At 30.5% G+C, this 15,282-nt stretch overlaps 1 long non-coding RNA gene across 2 annotated transcripts; it reads right to left on the bottom strand.

Moving 5' to 3' along the window:
* Nucleotides 1–1,186: 1,186 nt before the first annotated feature.
* On the bottom strand, nt 1,187–14,013 carry LOC146995454 (uncharacterized). Of its 2 annotated transcripts, XR_015043062.1 has the most exons (5): nt 13,804–14,013; nt 13,428–13,477; nt 6,648–6,769; nt 6,507–6,563; nt 1,187–1,205 (listed from the first exon to the last, which is right to left on the bottom strand). It is a non-coding gene; the product is annotated as an uncharacterized LOC146995454 (long non-coding RNA). The 2 variants fall into 2 exon arrangements; XR_015043063.1 differs by lacking the exon at nt 6,648–6,769 and having other exon boundaries at nt 1,188–1,205.
* Between the last annotated feature and the right edge of the window lie 1,269 nt (nt 14,014–15,282).

The following is a 15,282-nucleotide window of genomic DNA, read 5'->3' as shown; positions in this document are numbered from 1 at the left end:
AAATATTTCTTTTGTTTCCATGATTAATGACGAAAATGCTACACTAAACTACTGTCGAACATTTTAAGAGTCCGAAATATATTCCTTTTAGTGTGCAGCTAAGAGTTATGTGCACATGTGCTTCTGAATGAAAATATACTTTTGTAATAATTAAAAGAAAACAAATGTCAGTACAATCTGCATCAAATGCTGATGAAAAATTAAGTAACAATTTGACAACTATGAAATACCCTAAAATGCATAGAATGCTGAGTTCAAACAAAAGTTATAGCCAAAAGTCTTTAATCCGGATGTCCATAATCCAGAATGATCCATAATCCGGACCTCAAAGCTACAAACTTTCTGCGCATGCGCATAATACGTTTACGCATTCGCGTTTAATGTATAATTTAATCTGTATAAGCTAGGCTAAAATTATCTAATTATCTATTTCAGCGAATGTTGCAGATTGCGTTGTTCCTTAATCTTCTAATTGGATCCGGCTCATTATTTTTTGCGGACTATTAGAGCAATTTTATAAAAGTAACCTTGAACTTTCGATTATGTCAAAAAAAAAAAATTCCGATTCTGGAGTTGCCAAAGGATTTACAAAGCAAAAGCATGTTTCGATGTCCATCAAACAAAAACCGGAATTGCTGCAAAAAAATGGATAAAGGCATATCCTCTGTTTCTTTAACCATTCCGAAATCTGTTTATCAATTTCACACTGCTCTGCCGGGGGGGGTGGACGCTGCGGCACACAATGAACTGGAAGTTGATCTGTCAGCACTATCCTTATCTTCAGGGCAGATGTTTTTATTTTATTCCGCTTATAGTTCATTACTATATGTAGTATTTCATCTCGACGTACTCCATCTTTGATATTTAAATCAAATTCCTCGTCATTATAAATATCACGAATACACATCAAATAGTTTTCTGGTTGCGATTTTCTAATTTTGACTATGCATAATGTATGCTTTACGCATGCATGCGTTAAAAGAAATGTTTAAGAAAGTAAACAAATAAATATCAAGCTTTTTTTTGTAAATTTTGATACCCTTTAGATCATAATTGCACTTTATTTCATAAATTATGGTTTCATATTTTTAATTTGATAATTTCTGCATGCCATCTTACCACATTTAAATTGATGATCAATAATACGGAAAAACCGATAATCCGGAATCACCAAGTCCCGACGAGTCCGGAATAAAGACTTTTGACTGTAATAAGCAAATGAACACAGAAATGTCAGCATAATAATATCAAAGTAAGAAGAAAATGTACAATCAAAAATGGAAAGCAAATGATTACTGAAATAAAAGGGCTAATTCAAATCATATTACTGTAAAAAAGAAGAAGAATGGGCGACTATAATAAAAAGCTTGAAAGCAGTAAAATATACTGAAGACAAATTATAATTCTTACACACATATGAAGAAAACATTTTTTTAAAGCCAAAGTAATATAAGGAAAATGCAAATTAAAAACTATACTGAGTGAAATAAAAATGTTAATATACATGCAATATGAGGGTTTACTTTAATAGATTCTTTAATTCTGCAGAATTGCAATACTTCATTACTGCATAAGATATAAATATCTTAATGGATTTTATAAAGAAAATACACTTTCTAATTTCAGCCGATATTTAAATTCATAAAAACTATATGCCGAAGAAAATAAACAAAAATCCATACAGTTTAAACTAACATTTATACACAAAAATAAAAGTATTCCATCATAAATATTTTGATATCTGTTCTCTAGTTTGATATACCTAGTACAATGAAGTCAAAATAAAACATGCTATAACAGATTATTTATTTAGTAAATTTACTACTCGGTAAACTAACATAAAAGATATTGTTAAACACTAGTGATAATTAGTATTATTATTTTGATAATTTTTTTTTTTTTTTTTTAAAACTCTTCTGCTATCAGGACTGGATTTAAAAAAGTACGTATTCAGGTTTGCAATGTATGTATGTGCGTATATGCTTATGTCTATACACATATACATGAACACATATACACACATTTCAAAGTCCGGTCCGAATAACAGAAGTGTATCCCTTTTCTTATATCCAAATAACAGATTTCCAACACTTATTTTATTTTTAATCAAAATTTAAGTTTTAATATTTATTCCACATAACCATATTACGTCAGTTATCTTAATATAAAAAACAGATAATAAATTTGTCACATACTAGTAGTCTCCAAAAATATAATAATAATAAAGCATCTATATGACCAGAAAATAAATATTTGTGTAGAAATTATTTTGATTAATTGATAAATGGCGCTAGCGTTGCATGTTAATGCGAAGCGACATGCCTTCTGAATTTCCTTAGATTCTCCACCGGCAGCTCAATAGATGGATGTTTGATGCTTCGCACACTATTTGATTAGGAACACTTCGATTCCTATTTGAAAGATTTCGATAGCGAAAGCACATAGATTTGTTTGTCAACTGAACCACCATGTTTTGATTAATGATCTGTAAATATTGTACATATTAAAAGTTACATTTTTAAAGTGATTGATGTCGATTTATAGATCTTAGAATATTTTGAAATAACTGGTGCATAAGGCCATAAAGAACTGGATTTAGCACATTGCAAGTGTGCGAAGTCAGCAAAAGGTAAGACTGTTTGAACTTCTATCACCGTTTGAACTTAAGAGTCAAAATCATATTGTAGCAAATTTGGACATTTGCTTTAGATTGGGATGATGAACTACCAGAAAATTTATGTTTTGTACGTAAAACATGATGCAAAGAAGTTTCCAATTTGGACGAAATCGGTATTCCACGATATTATTTTTCTGCAATCGGTAACAGTGATGTGGAAAAGATTTAACTGTGTTGTTTTTTTTACGCTAGCAAAAAGGCATATGGTACAGTGTAATACGTATAATTTCTAGCAATGAACAAATATTTACGGTTTTTGTTGCTTCGAAGACTAGAGTAGCGCCTTTAAAACCGCTCACCTTAACTAGGTTGGAACTAATGGGATTTCTTTTATCAACCAAATTAGGCACTAAAGTTTTCACTAAAGTTTTGAAGTTACAACTTTTTTTTTTTTTTTTTTTTTTTTTTTTTTTTTTTGGGACCGATTCGAAAATCGCACTTTTTTGGATAAATGACTGTGCAAAGAAATTTAAGCTTTTCGTTAAAAATCGTATTCAGGAAATACAAAATTTGACATCTCCAGAAAATTGGCATTATTGCCCCGATAAACGTAATCCCGCTGATTTGGCATCGACAGGAGCTAAACTTCCAGAGCTGAAAAACAATCCTATCTGGTTTCAAGGACCAGAATGGCTTAGAATGTCATCTGAATTGTGGCCTCGACAGAATGAAGAGAAATCTGTCACTGAACAAGAATTAGAATGCCGCAAGAACATTAATGATATTTATGAATTTGTGTGCACAGCAGTTGAAGAAAGGGTAATAGACATCTTAAAATATAGTAATTTAAGAAAATTGTTGAGAATAACTGGTTGGATGAAGCGATTCATTGGTAAAATTACAAAAACAAACTATTCGACAGGTCCATTAACGACTGAAGAAATAGTAGATGCCGAAAATTATTGGATTCAATCTGAACAAGAACGATTTTATCCCAAAGAAATCGAGTCTCTGAAGAGAGCGAATAAAGTCGAAAAGAAATGCTCTTTATATCTTTTTAACCCATTTTTAGACCAAAACGGGATACTGATAGCAGGTGGAAGATTAGAATATTCTAGTTCATCACATGATGAAAAACATCCGGCAATTCTTTCAAGAGACTCCTGGCTAACGAATTTGATAGTAGAAAGTGCACATGTTAAAATGATGCTTGGAGGAGTAGCAACGACCTTAGCTGAAATTCGAAGTCTCTTTTGGATCCCAAAAGGATGTCAATTTATCAAGAAAATAATAAACAAGTGTCTTATTTGTAAAAGATATTCATTGAAGTCTGCTGACCAGACCACTTCTCAACTTCCGGAAGGCAGAATCAATGAGACACCACCATTCTACGTGTCTGGCATCGATTTTGCTGGGCCGATTTACGTAAAAAACGTCGAAGGAAGTAAAAAAAAAACTTATATAACATTATTTACATGCGCTATCACTAGAGCCATACATTTGGAACTTGTACCAGAATCTCTCTTACAGATTCTTTCTTGATGGCATTCAAAAGATTCACATCTAGGAGAGGCAATTGTCGAGTAATTTATTCGGACAACGCGAAAACTTTTAAAAAGGGAAAAAAGGAACTTGAACATTTCTCTAAACTATTGTCGAATGAGAAATTCCAAGAGTTTCTGTCGAATGAAAGAATCGGAAGTTTATAACAGAACTTGCATAGGGCTTATAATAGGGCTTGGTGGGGAGGCTTCTACGAGAGATTAGTAAAATCAGTAAAAAATTCTCGGTAAAGCTTTACTAACGTTTGAAAAATTATCAACGGTTTTAGCACAAGTGGAAGCTGTTTTGAATTCTCGTCCTTTGACATATGGGTACAATGACCACAAGGAACCGTTGCCACTGAAGCCAGTCAATTTTTTGATTTTTGGAAACAAAGATTCCACATTACCTATCAACTTTAATTCCATTGTTAAAAGATTTCTCTACCAAGTCCTCTCTGACCAAAAGAAAGATTTATCAAGATTTATTGGTTAGGCAATTGTGGACTAAATGGAAAAAAACAATATTTGATGGATCTTCGGACAGCTCATCAATTAAAAAATCCTAACGTTTATGATGATCTAAAAGTTGATGATCTTGTATTAATTGAAGGTAACAAACAATAAGTGCAAACTTTTGTGGAATTGTTGTAGAGTGATAAATGTTTTTCGTGGTCGTGATAACAAAGTTTGTTCTTGTGAACTAAAAACCGCTGATGGAACAATAATAAAACTACCAGTTCAATTATTATATCCTTTGAAACTTTAAAAATATTTTTTATCGTTTAATAATATGAATATGATTGAATAAGTTTTATGCAATTGTTTATTTTAATAGTTTAATTTCATATGCTTAGATTAAGAATAGTTTAGATTTACTGAAGTACTGTCAAATTGTATTTGATGATTAACATACCTTTTTTTAGAATTTAGTATAATGATTATAGTTTGAATATATTTTCTATTCATTTAATATACTTATCAATTATTTTATAATTATATGTTTATAATTATATGTTAAAATACTTATTGGTATAAATTTGATTGTTGTTAGATTGATGTGAACTCTTAACAGAGTTCAGATGGTGAGTGTGTAGAAATTATTTTGATTAATTGATAGATGGCGCTAGCGTTGCTTGTTAACACGACACGACGTGCCTTCCGGCAGCTCAATTAGATGGATGTTTGATGCTTCGCACACTATTTGATTAGGAACACTTCGGTTCCTATTTGAAAGATTTCGATTGCGAAAGCACATAGATTTGTTTGTGAACTGAACCACCATGTTTTCATTAATGATCTGTAAATATTGTACATATTAAAAGTTACATTTTTAAAGTGATTGATGTCGATTTATAGATCTTAGAATATTTTGAAACAATTTGTAATGATAGCATAATTTTTAATTTTAGTATGATTCGGGTGAATTCTGACAGCCTTCATAAACATGAAATAACTAATATGATTTAATATCAAAAATGATAAATTTTATAAAAAATTAAAGTTATACCTCTTTATATTGCAAATTACTTCTAATTCCCTAGAACTAGTCACAGTTAAGTTTTATCAATCACAAAAGCCCATCTCCCTTTCCCACCTTTTCTGAATATACACATATGATTTCATAATAAGAAAACAAAATTTTAATATAAATCTTGAATTCAGAGAGGCGTACTTTTGGTAAAAGTGTTAACATCATAAAAGCCCATCTCCCTTTCCCACCTTTTCTGAATATACACATAAGATTTCATAATAAGAAAACAAAATTTTAATATAAATCTTGAATTCAGAGAGGCATACTTTTGGTAAAAGTGTTAACATCAAAGTTTAAAACAGAAACATTATTACAGTCAAAGCATTAAAACTGATGTAATGCACTACCAAACAAATTACAACACATTACCTTTTTTTTTTTTTTTTTTTTTTTTTTTTTAATATTTAGAAATAACAAGCAAACTCTCACAAAATTTAGTTCAAACACTTCCATTTGAAAGTAATTCTGGCATGCTTTTAAATTTACAAATAACTTACTTCCTGAATCTATGTTCTAATATTTTTAAAATTTAAATTCAACACCAGAAAATCATTTTAGAATTACACGTTCAAAACAGCATTAAGTTATTATTCCTGATAGTTGTTGTGTACTGAGATTTAAAAGAAACCACTGCTAAAAACAAGATGAAAGTGACATCAAGCACACATACTTAAAAAGTTAAATTGCGAAGCAAGGAAAGTGAAAGTGCAAACACACACATATATATATATGTAAGCATGCAAAACCATGAAGCAACCGCTGACTGTATATTCAATCTAAGAACACAAAGCAAGGCAACAGATGTAACCCTTACCACATAACTGGATTATAAGTTGGTCAGATGCCTGGATACTTGTTATTCCTCAATTTCCTAGCAAAGTTTTTGGTTGTTATTAAATTCATAGCATAGTTTGAGACAACAGAAAGTCAAATCACCTTTCGTTAAAATATTTACCTATTATAAACCTCATAAATGCAAGGAACAGAACAGGTGGCAGAAGGAAAGGAAAAGTTTACGAAGTCAAAAGATCAGCCATGATGGTGTCTGTTATATTAATATCACACTACACAGAGGGGCTGTGAAATATTCACATACTAATAACATACATAAAACACATACTGAAAGGCTGTAAGAGAAGATTACAAGTACTGCATACAAAAAAAAAAAAAAAAGTACTTCGTCTTTTACCCAAACAAATGAAAAATGCAAGTTCAAAGCTTAGAAAACATAATGCAACTTTAAGCAAAACTGAATATTAAAAAAAGTTTACAGGTCAATGAAAATTCATGCACCAAAATCTTTATATTGTTCTTTTCACTTGTTTGGTTCAAAGACTAGGTATTTCATTCCAAACAGAATCTGATTTAATAACCAAAAAAGTAAAGTCCTTACATTTCAAGAAATTAATAACATACTCAGTATCAATATCAGTTAAGTGCTCGGATAAATAACCGAGTAATGCATTAAGTTTTACACACTAGTTTATAAAATCTATTTGTTCTCGTTCTAAAATTTTAAACTTAATACTGCTTCCAATTTCTAACACAAAAGATACTTTGTAAACCAAATACAGTACAAAGTCTGTAATCTGGACTCGTCAGGACTTCGGCGATTCTGGATTATAGATGATCAATTTAAATCTGGTAAGATGACATGCAGAAATTATGCAATTAAAAATATAAAACCGTAATTTATGAAATAAAGAGCAATTATGATTTAAAGGGTAACAAAATTTACAAAAAAAAAAAAAAAAAAGGCTTAATAATATTTATTTGTTTACTTTAGTAAATATTTCTATCAATGCAAGTTGTTTAAGTTGCTTCATTTTCTGTGCTTACTTTCTCTTTAATTCTATACACAGACATAATTTCTTATTCAGTTACAAAGTTCCACTGTTCAAGTCCTGTAATTGCTGTGTCGAGAATACTGACTAACTTGTCAATCGAAATTTTTTCGTTTTCAATAACCTCTCTGTCATTTTCTTCACTATCGGAAGCCTGAGGGTAAACGTTTACGCGCATGCGCAAGTTTGTGGCTTTGAGGTCCAGATCATTCCAGATAATGGACGTCCGGATTACAGACTTTGCACTGTATAAGGCTAATATAGCACTGATACAAGCATACCACAGTCAGGTAATACATTCCCATTAATGAAAATGTAAAATACATTTAGATCAAGTAATACAAAGAAATATACTAAATAGTAAATTTTCCATAAAAAGCAAAATCTGGAAAAAAGACTCTCCCCTCTTACTCCAAAGGGATAATTTTAATAAGTATAACAATAAAAACTATTATTCAATAATATAATTATAATAATAATTTTACATGCCTCTTATTTTTAATAATTCTGAAATAATGACAACCTCAAGATAAATACACCTTTTAAAATATAAAACGGAATCATCAACTTTGCATGTCAATAAAATGAATATTACTAAAATGCATTTTCTGACATCAGAACTATATAATTAAAAGTATATTAGTAAACAGATATGCAACAAATATTTTTTCGCAGTTAATTATGTCTTACTTTACAGATATGCAACAAATATTTTTTGGCAGTTAATTATGTCTTACTTTACAGATATGCAACAAATATCTTTTTGCAGTTAATTATGTCTTACTTTTAAATTTATTTACAAAAAAAATCAAAATAATTGATGGGGAAAAAATATATCATCAGTTAAGACATAAATTTAAAATATTTACCACAAAAAATTTTCATGATGCATGAAATTTATCGGTAGAATCCATTAGTACTAAAATATAGGTGTGCATTTTACATTTCTATATATGGATGCATATTATGTCCCCAGCACAGAAAGTGTTTACACATTTTTAGAATAATTTTGGAGCCTTCCAATTGATGTTTAAAACATTAAGAGCACTTCTTTAAATGTTCAATCTGACAGCCTTTTCCTTGGATTAAAAGCCAGCACTGTGATTTCCATGACAGCAGGGCTTTTCTTAATAAACTCTCCAGAAATGTTGATTTCAATTCTTCCATTACTTTCTAGAATACATCCATCGTGGTGGGTTTGCACTTAGAAAGAGCTTTTTTTGAAAGACCAAACACACAACAGTCCATAGGTGAATATATGGGGCTCTTCATGGGAATACACTGAAAGTGTATACATACAATATCTGTATCAGTCTGCATTTGTTTCAAGGAATTTAGTGGTACTTTTCAAAATATGACTTGCTGCTTTTTGAAAGTCACTGGAATAAATCAATGGAATTTGTTCTGTAAATAATACACGTAAAACTTTCTCATGATAGCATACCAACCGCAACACGTTCTTATTTTTAATTTCACACTGTCTCGAAACTTTCTTTGCATTGGCAGAACCAGGTTTGTACATTTTTTTCCTCATTTTTGATAATAAATAGATCTCATTTTCTTACAGTCATTTAGGTAATTCATCAAGGGTTACAATGAATTTCCAGCTAAATAGTTTTCATGCAGGGTTCTATAAATTATTCTGTATTGAAGCACATGCCTTGTGAAAAGCAAAAACATTGAAATTTTTACCTTTTTTAAGATGTATATCTTGGCTTATTATTTTCTTTATTGTATCTACAGAATTTGCAACTGATTTCTATCATATCGACATATTTTCTCTTGTTACCAATGGATTTTCCCATATTTCTTTTGTTAAGTTTATTCTTTTGTTCTTATTTGTTTTTCCCATATTTCTTTTTGTTTGTTAACTTTTATAAGATTAAAAAACAGGATATCCTTTTTCTGGTATTTGTTTGGAGTCTTTTTTGCATGTAGAAGTAATGACTGACGGTTTTTCTCTTTCTAATTAATAACGTTGCTCATTTTGCACTCAGAAATTTTAATACCAATGCATCAACATCTTTGAATTATGGAAGAGGAATGTTTCTTTTCAGGAAGTGCAAAAACTAATCTCTGAAACCATAACCTGTTTACATGTATCATTTTGACAGAATAAATTTAAAAACAGCAGGCAATATCTTTCATTTCAAATAATAAGTTGCTGCCAGAAATTTTTATTCTAAAACATCTGCTTTCATAAAATTCTTTATCAAAGCTATTCTAAGCTCTCTGTAAAATACAATCAAGCTTTAACATATAATCATTGCAAAGAAATGCTGAAAGCGGAATATCCTACAACATACTTAGGTCGTTTTGGCAAAGTCCACTGCTGCAGGCATTTCATTTGATACTCATTTACTGCTATTACCAGAAAAAATGTAATCTGAGATTTTCCAAAGAACAATCATTTTTACTATCAAACTGTATTTTACACTTTTGGTTGTAGAAACAAAAAGAAACTAGAAACATAAACCTCCAAATTCCAAAATCCCACACATTTGACGGGTTGCCAGATAAAATACATTTCTGGAAAATTTTAGGTTGCCCACTTTAGCAACATTCCACTTAGCCCAGTCATTCTTGTCACTGCTGGGCAGATAATTTCTTTAACAGTATTTAATCTATTTTATATGCACATGTATATTTAATCTGTACATACACAATAAATATTCAGATATAAATAAAATAAGCATACATATAATTTTTAGAGATTAGGCTTTTTTTCATAGATGTTCTTTTCTTCAGTTTCAAGGACTAATTGCAATTTTCCTGCACATTTGTTCAAAATTACATTGAAACTCATTTAAATGCTGCATCTATCCATTTATCCTGGAGAAAATGAATTTATGTACAATGTCCCCCCCTAAAAAAAAGACAGTTCTATATATCTCCCGTTCTACTGGGCCGATTGACGAAATTCAACTTGCATTTTTCATGCCTTGAAAGTGCAACTTAGGATATGTATTAGATTTATATATAGCATTGTTCCAATATAGGTATTCTGACACAAAATTGAACTTTACTGAAATAACATACCAATTTTTTTCTATATTTCAATTCTACAACTCAAATTACGCCAAACTACTAAGTTTTATCAAAATCACACCAGTAATTTTTAAAAAATTAGCTCTCAAAATTTTACATTGAGTTTGGTATATATATTTATTAACCTCTTTTTTTTTAATTAAGCTTATTTGATTCTTCCTTTCACATTTCGAAATTCAGGTTCATTCCAAATAAAATTCACAGATTTTTTATGATTTATTTTTTAAATTTGTATTTTTATAAATTTTGAATTGTAATTTATAAAATTTTTACCATCATCGTAAAGTAGACGTATTTCTAAGCATAATTCTTAAAAAATTGAAATTTTTTATTCAAAATTTCCGAAGGTATACATCAAGTTATATATTGCCGCATTTTGAAATTTGGCATATTTGTTGAGAGGAATAAAACATCAAATGTGGTTTAGGTTTAAACACTTTGATAGAATTATTTGAAATTAGGAACGATGTAACTTTTTTCCCACTCATGCACAATGTAAAAAGGTAGGAACGAGGTGCCTTTTTTTCTGCTCTGGCATAATGAAAAGGAAAGGTAAATAGGTTTCTATAATATTAAGAATTTCGCCAAATTGAAAAAATACATCAAGAATAATTTTTGAATTTTTCCATAAATTTCACCCCAAATTTTTCAAAATTTAATATCGAGGCATAATTTAAGTCTTAGAATTGAAATACGGAAAAAAACTGGCATGTTATTTCAGATAGTCTGATTTTGTGTCAAAATACTTATGTTAGAACAATGCTATATATAAATCTAATATATATACTCAATCGCGCTTTTGAGACGTAAAAACACGATTTGAATTTTGTCAATCAGCCCAGTAGAAAGGGAGATATCGAATTGTGCTTTTTTTTTTTCCATTACATCTGCAAAATTTTCAATAGGCATTCTGAAATATTTCTGTTGAGACGAAACACTCAAAAATGAATTATAAAATTTCTGCTCAAATGTTCAGAATATTTCTGAACATCAAAATAAGGGGGGGGGAATTAATATTTCCTCAAAAAAGTAGTATTTTATTCTGCTATTTCATGAAATTTTTCAATTGCTTTTTCAGCTAAATAGAGATTAGAAACCACTTACGACTTATTTTTCATCAATTTTAAAAGTAAAACATTTTCATTTAAATGACAGGTTAAAAAAAAAGGAAAAATGATTTCATCAGGAATACAATCAGTTGAGAATTAAAACAGGATAACCAACAGAAAAAGGGGACAGGAGACTGATGTCATCAAATTATATAAACTGATGATTTACCAAAAGTATCTTTTGCCGATAGATATAAATAGTAGTTCTGCAGAGGACAACACGTGCGTATCTAGAGTTTCCAGTGCTGGGGGACAACTGAAGAATTTGATTCCCTTTCTGTGTGCCAAGAATGGAAAACATTTCATTAAAAAATTTCGTAGCTTTAAATTTGGCATCCCTTGGATGCTGCACCCGGGGACAGATATCCCCCCTAGCTACGCCACTGGTGGATAATACTGATTTGAATGCTTGTTAAGCATTCTGAAGCCAATGTGCAATCACACTGATATAATGGCAATTCATGCCAAAACATGCAGGCAGATTCAGAGCTTTTTGATATTCATATCCTGCAATATATGTATGCTTAATGTTTTATATGTATACCTTATGTTTAATATATTTCCACATGCAGATCTGATATATATACTGAGAAAATCTTCACTCAGATAACCTTGCACAATTTTTAGAAATGTTTTCAATGAAAAATTTCAAAATAAAAGTAGGAGGAGGATATATTCTCCAGCTCAAAATGAAAGCTGCATATGACTTTGAAGCATACCATTTATTAAAGGTTATCGATTAATTAATTTAATTTTAGTTGAATAAATTAAATGAGGTGTCACTAAATCAAGAATGAAATTTATATAAAAGTTTTTTTAGGTAGATCTTTGTTAAAAGGGTCATTATGTAAGATTAGCAATATTCACACCTTAGAAAATGGACAAATAAGTTTGACAATTCCTGTGACCATGCACATGACTATTTTAACAAGAAAGTATACCAGTTTCCATACTTAACATTTCAGAAATATTATGTAAAAGATAATGCAAATGCATAAATCCTTAAATCAAACTCGGGGGAACTTTTTTATACGTTCAAAAAAAAGTGTAAGTAAATGGTATTTGAATTACCATTTACTTATGCAGGGGAAAGAAAAAATGTAGAAAAATTAATAAAATTTGTTCTTTTTTTATTATTTATTTAAAAATAAGTAAAATATGTTCCTACAGACTAGAATATTATTCATTAAAGAATGTACATAGCATCTTCTCTAATAACGAAAATGCGATTCAATAATGTGCTGTCTAATTTTATCTAATGAGGCCCTAATTTTACCTAGGAATTACGTAATTCAACCAATTTTGGTTTAAATGATTTTATACAACTGAAACATTACAGAAAACCTCTGAATTGCTAAATGTTATTTCTATATTTAGAAAGATTTTAATAATCATTAATAGTCATAAAATATCCAGTATGATATGTACTAAAATGATAGATAATTTTAAACGCCATTTGTACAAACCATTGGCCTTCCATCAACAATGAATCTTAACTAAAATCATACCAAATGACACAATTACGATGAAAAATCAGATTTTAAGTAAGTAACGGAAGAAACTATTGAACAAGACAGCACTGTGTCTCATAATGGAATTTTATTACGAGTCTAACTTTTCTTTAAATGAAAAGGCAAAGTTTCAGGATATTCATTTTCATGTTAAGTAAGAAAATGCTATGCACAAAAGACACAATTAAAAATACTATAAAAATAATATTTAACAATTACTAACCATGTAACTATTAATGAACTTTTAGGTATCTCACTTTAATAACTTCCCATCTAAAAGAAATTAAATACATATTACTTTCAATAAAATATCATCAATTTTAAGAATACAGAAAAAATTTTCAAACCAAGAAATAACAAAAGAATTCAGCTAATGATATACAAATAGTAAATAAATACATCAATAATCAGTAAAACGAATCTGTGAATCTTCATATATTAAACGGTAGTAAAACTCAAAATCTGAAATTAACTGTTATCATATTATGATAATAAATGTAGTCCAAGGAAGAATTCAAATAAAAATCTCAAATATATCCGCAATTCAAATAATTAGCAATAACGCCACTCATCTTTCATCGGCCATTTGTAAGGCTTACCTGATGGTGCTAAATAATACAAAAAAGATGTAACAGATAAAATGGCACTCTTCTACGCGACAAAACTTAGTATTTAGTTTCAATTACCAAGTAAATCACTATCTTAATTTCAACAAAATACTATTTATTGAGAGAAAGAATGCAGAGTTTACACATCTCTTACACACTCTACTTAAGTTAACCAGTCACAAAGTTGAGATGTTTGCCTTCTGTTTTATCGATGGTTTTTAGTTTGGCATTTGAGATTCTGACCGGTAGAGGGCGATTAAGTTCGCCCTGCAAAGGTTAAAATCTCCGATAGAAAAATACAAGTTTGGCGAGAAATCCCCACAGTTGGCGACAACTTGGCAACCTTTTGGTCAGGTCCATGTATCACTCTAAAAGGCACTGTAATTGAATAAGTGTGGGCTAGAGTAGATTGAAGGGTGCCTCCTGTATTATCGCGGAATTGTTGTTTCATTTATGCTAACCTGAATAGTTGAATTATTATGACGTAATCGGTTGCCTGATTGGGCTAATTTTGAATTATGGGAAAAGATTCGTAAGGGCTTGTGGTGTGTGTTAGTTAGGAAGTACATTGCTTGTTTTTTGATTTAGACGGTAGAATGGCTGAACGTGGTAAGATTAATTGAAGTTTCTGTACGATTTGGAAAGAAAGGGAAAAAATCATTAATTCACTGGTGTGTAAATGAAGGTTTACTTAGCCGCCATTATTAAATTAGAAGGTTTTTCTCTCGCCTTCTTAGCGTGCCTTCGTGATGTGGTGGTCTGCAAGCAGGGCGCGTATATCCATAGATGCGTGGTTCGATTCCCGGCAAAGGCATTGCTCATTTTTCCTCATTTATGCTTCCAAAAAATCCTAATGTCTGTACAGTTGCGCCCCGCAGTGGCTAATCGCAACGACGGTGCGAATAGCTAACAGGCTATTCACACCACCTACGTACGCGCTTGCGCACAATCAGCCCAGGTACCAGCGTTTTACACCGATTTCCGTAAGGCAGGCGGTAGTGAGAGCGAAGGTTGTTAACCCTAACTCAGCAATAGAAAGGGTTGTTAATAGTTCACCAACAAGAGAATAATTTGCAAGTAATAATTATCAGTTACAAAGACAAGGTCAATCTATATACATGATAATGTTCAGGAAATGATTAGATAAAATAGGGATTTAATGATGCTTCTAAGTGCAAGCGAGGATGAGTAATTAAGGGGACTCATACACCTTAAACCCCTCATGATCTTCGAATATGTGACTGTTGCAAGAACTGGGATATTTTATTTATTTTAAAAGCAATTACTTCCAACTTTTTACAGCTGACTACATAATATAGCTGCTTTAGAAACTAGTAACCAGAAAATTTATGTTGCCACAAATATTTTTGTACCTTAATCCTCTTTGTGACAAAATATTTCGCCATGTTTCCACCTTGCGCGCATGATATTTTAAAAATGGCTAATAGTACATACTTGAAATTTGATGGA

Source organism: Stegodyphus dumicola, chromosome 9, assembly GCF_044657685.1.
Source record: "Stegodyphus dumicola isolate Sdum_Otavi_A_Nest chromosome 9, ASM4465768v1".
Taxonomy (NCBI): Eukaryota; Metazoa; Arthropoda; class Arachnida; order Araneae; family Eresidae; genus Stegodyphus; species Stegodyphus dumicola.
This window is presented reverse-complemented; position numbering and strand designations above follow the sequence as displayed.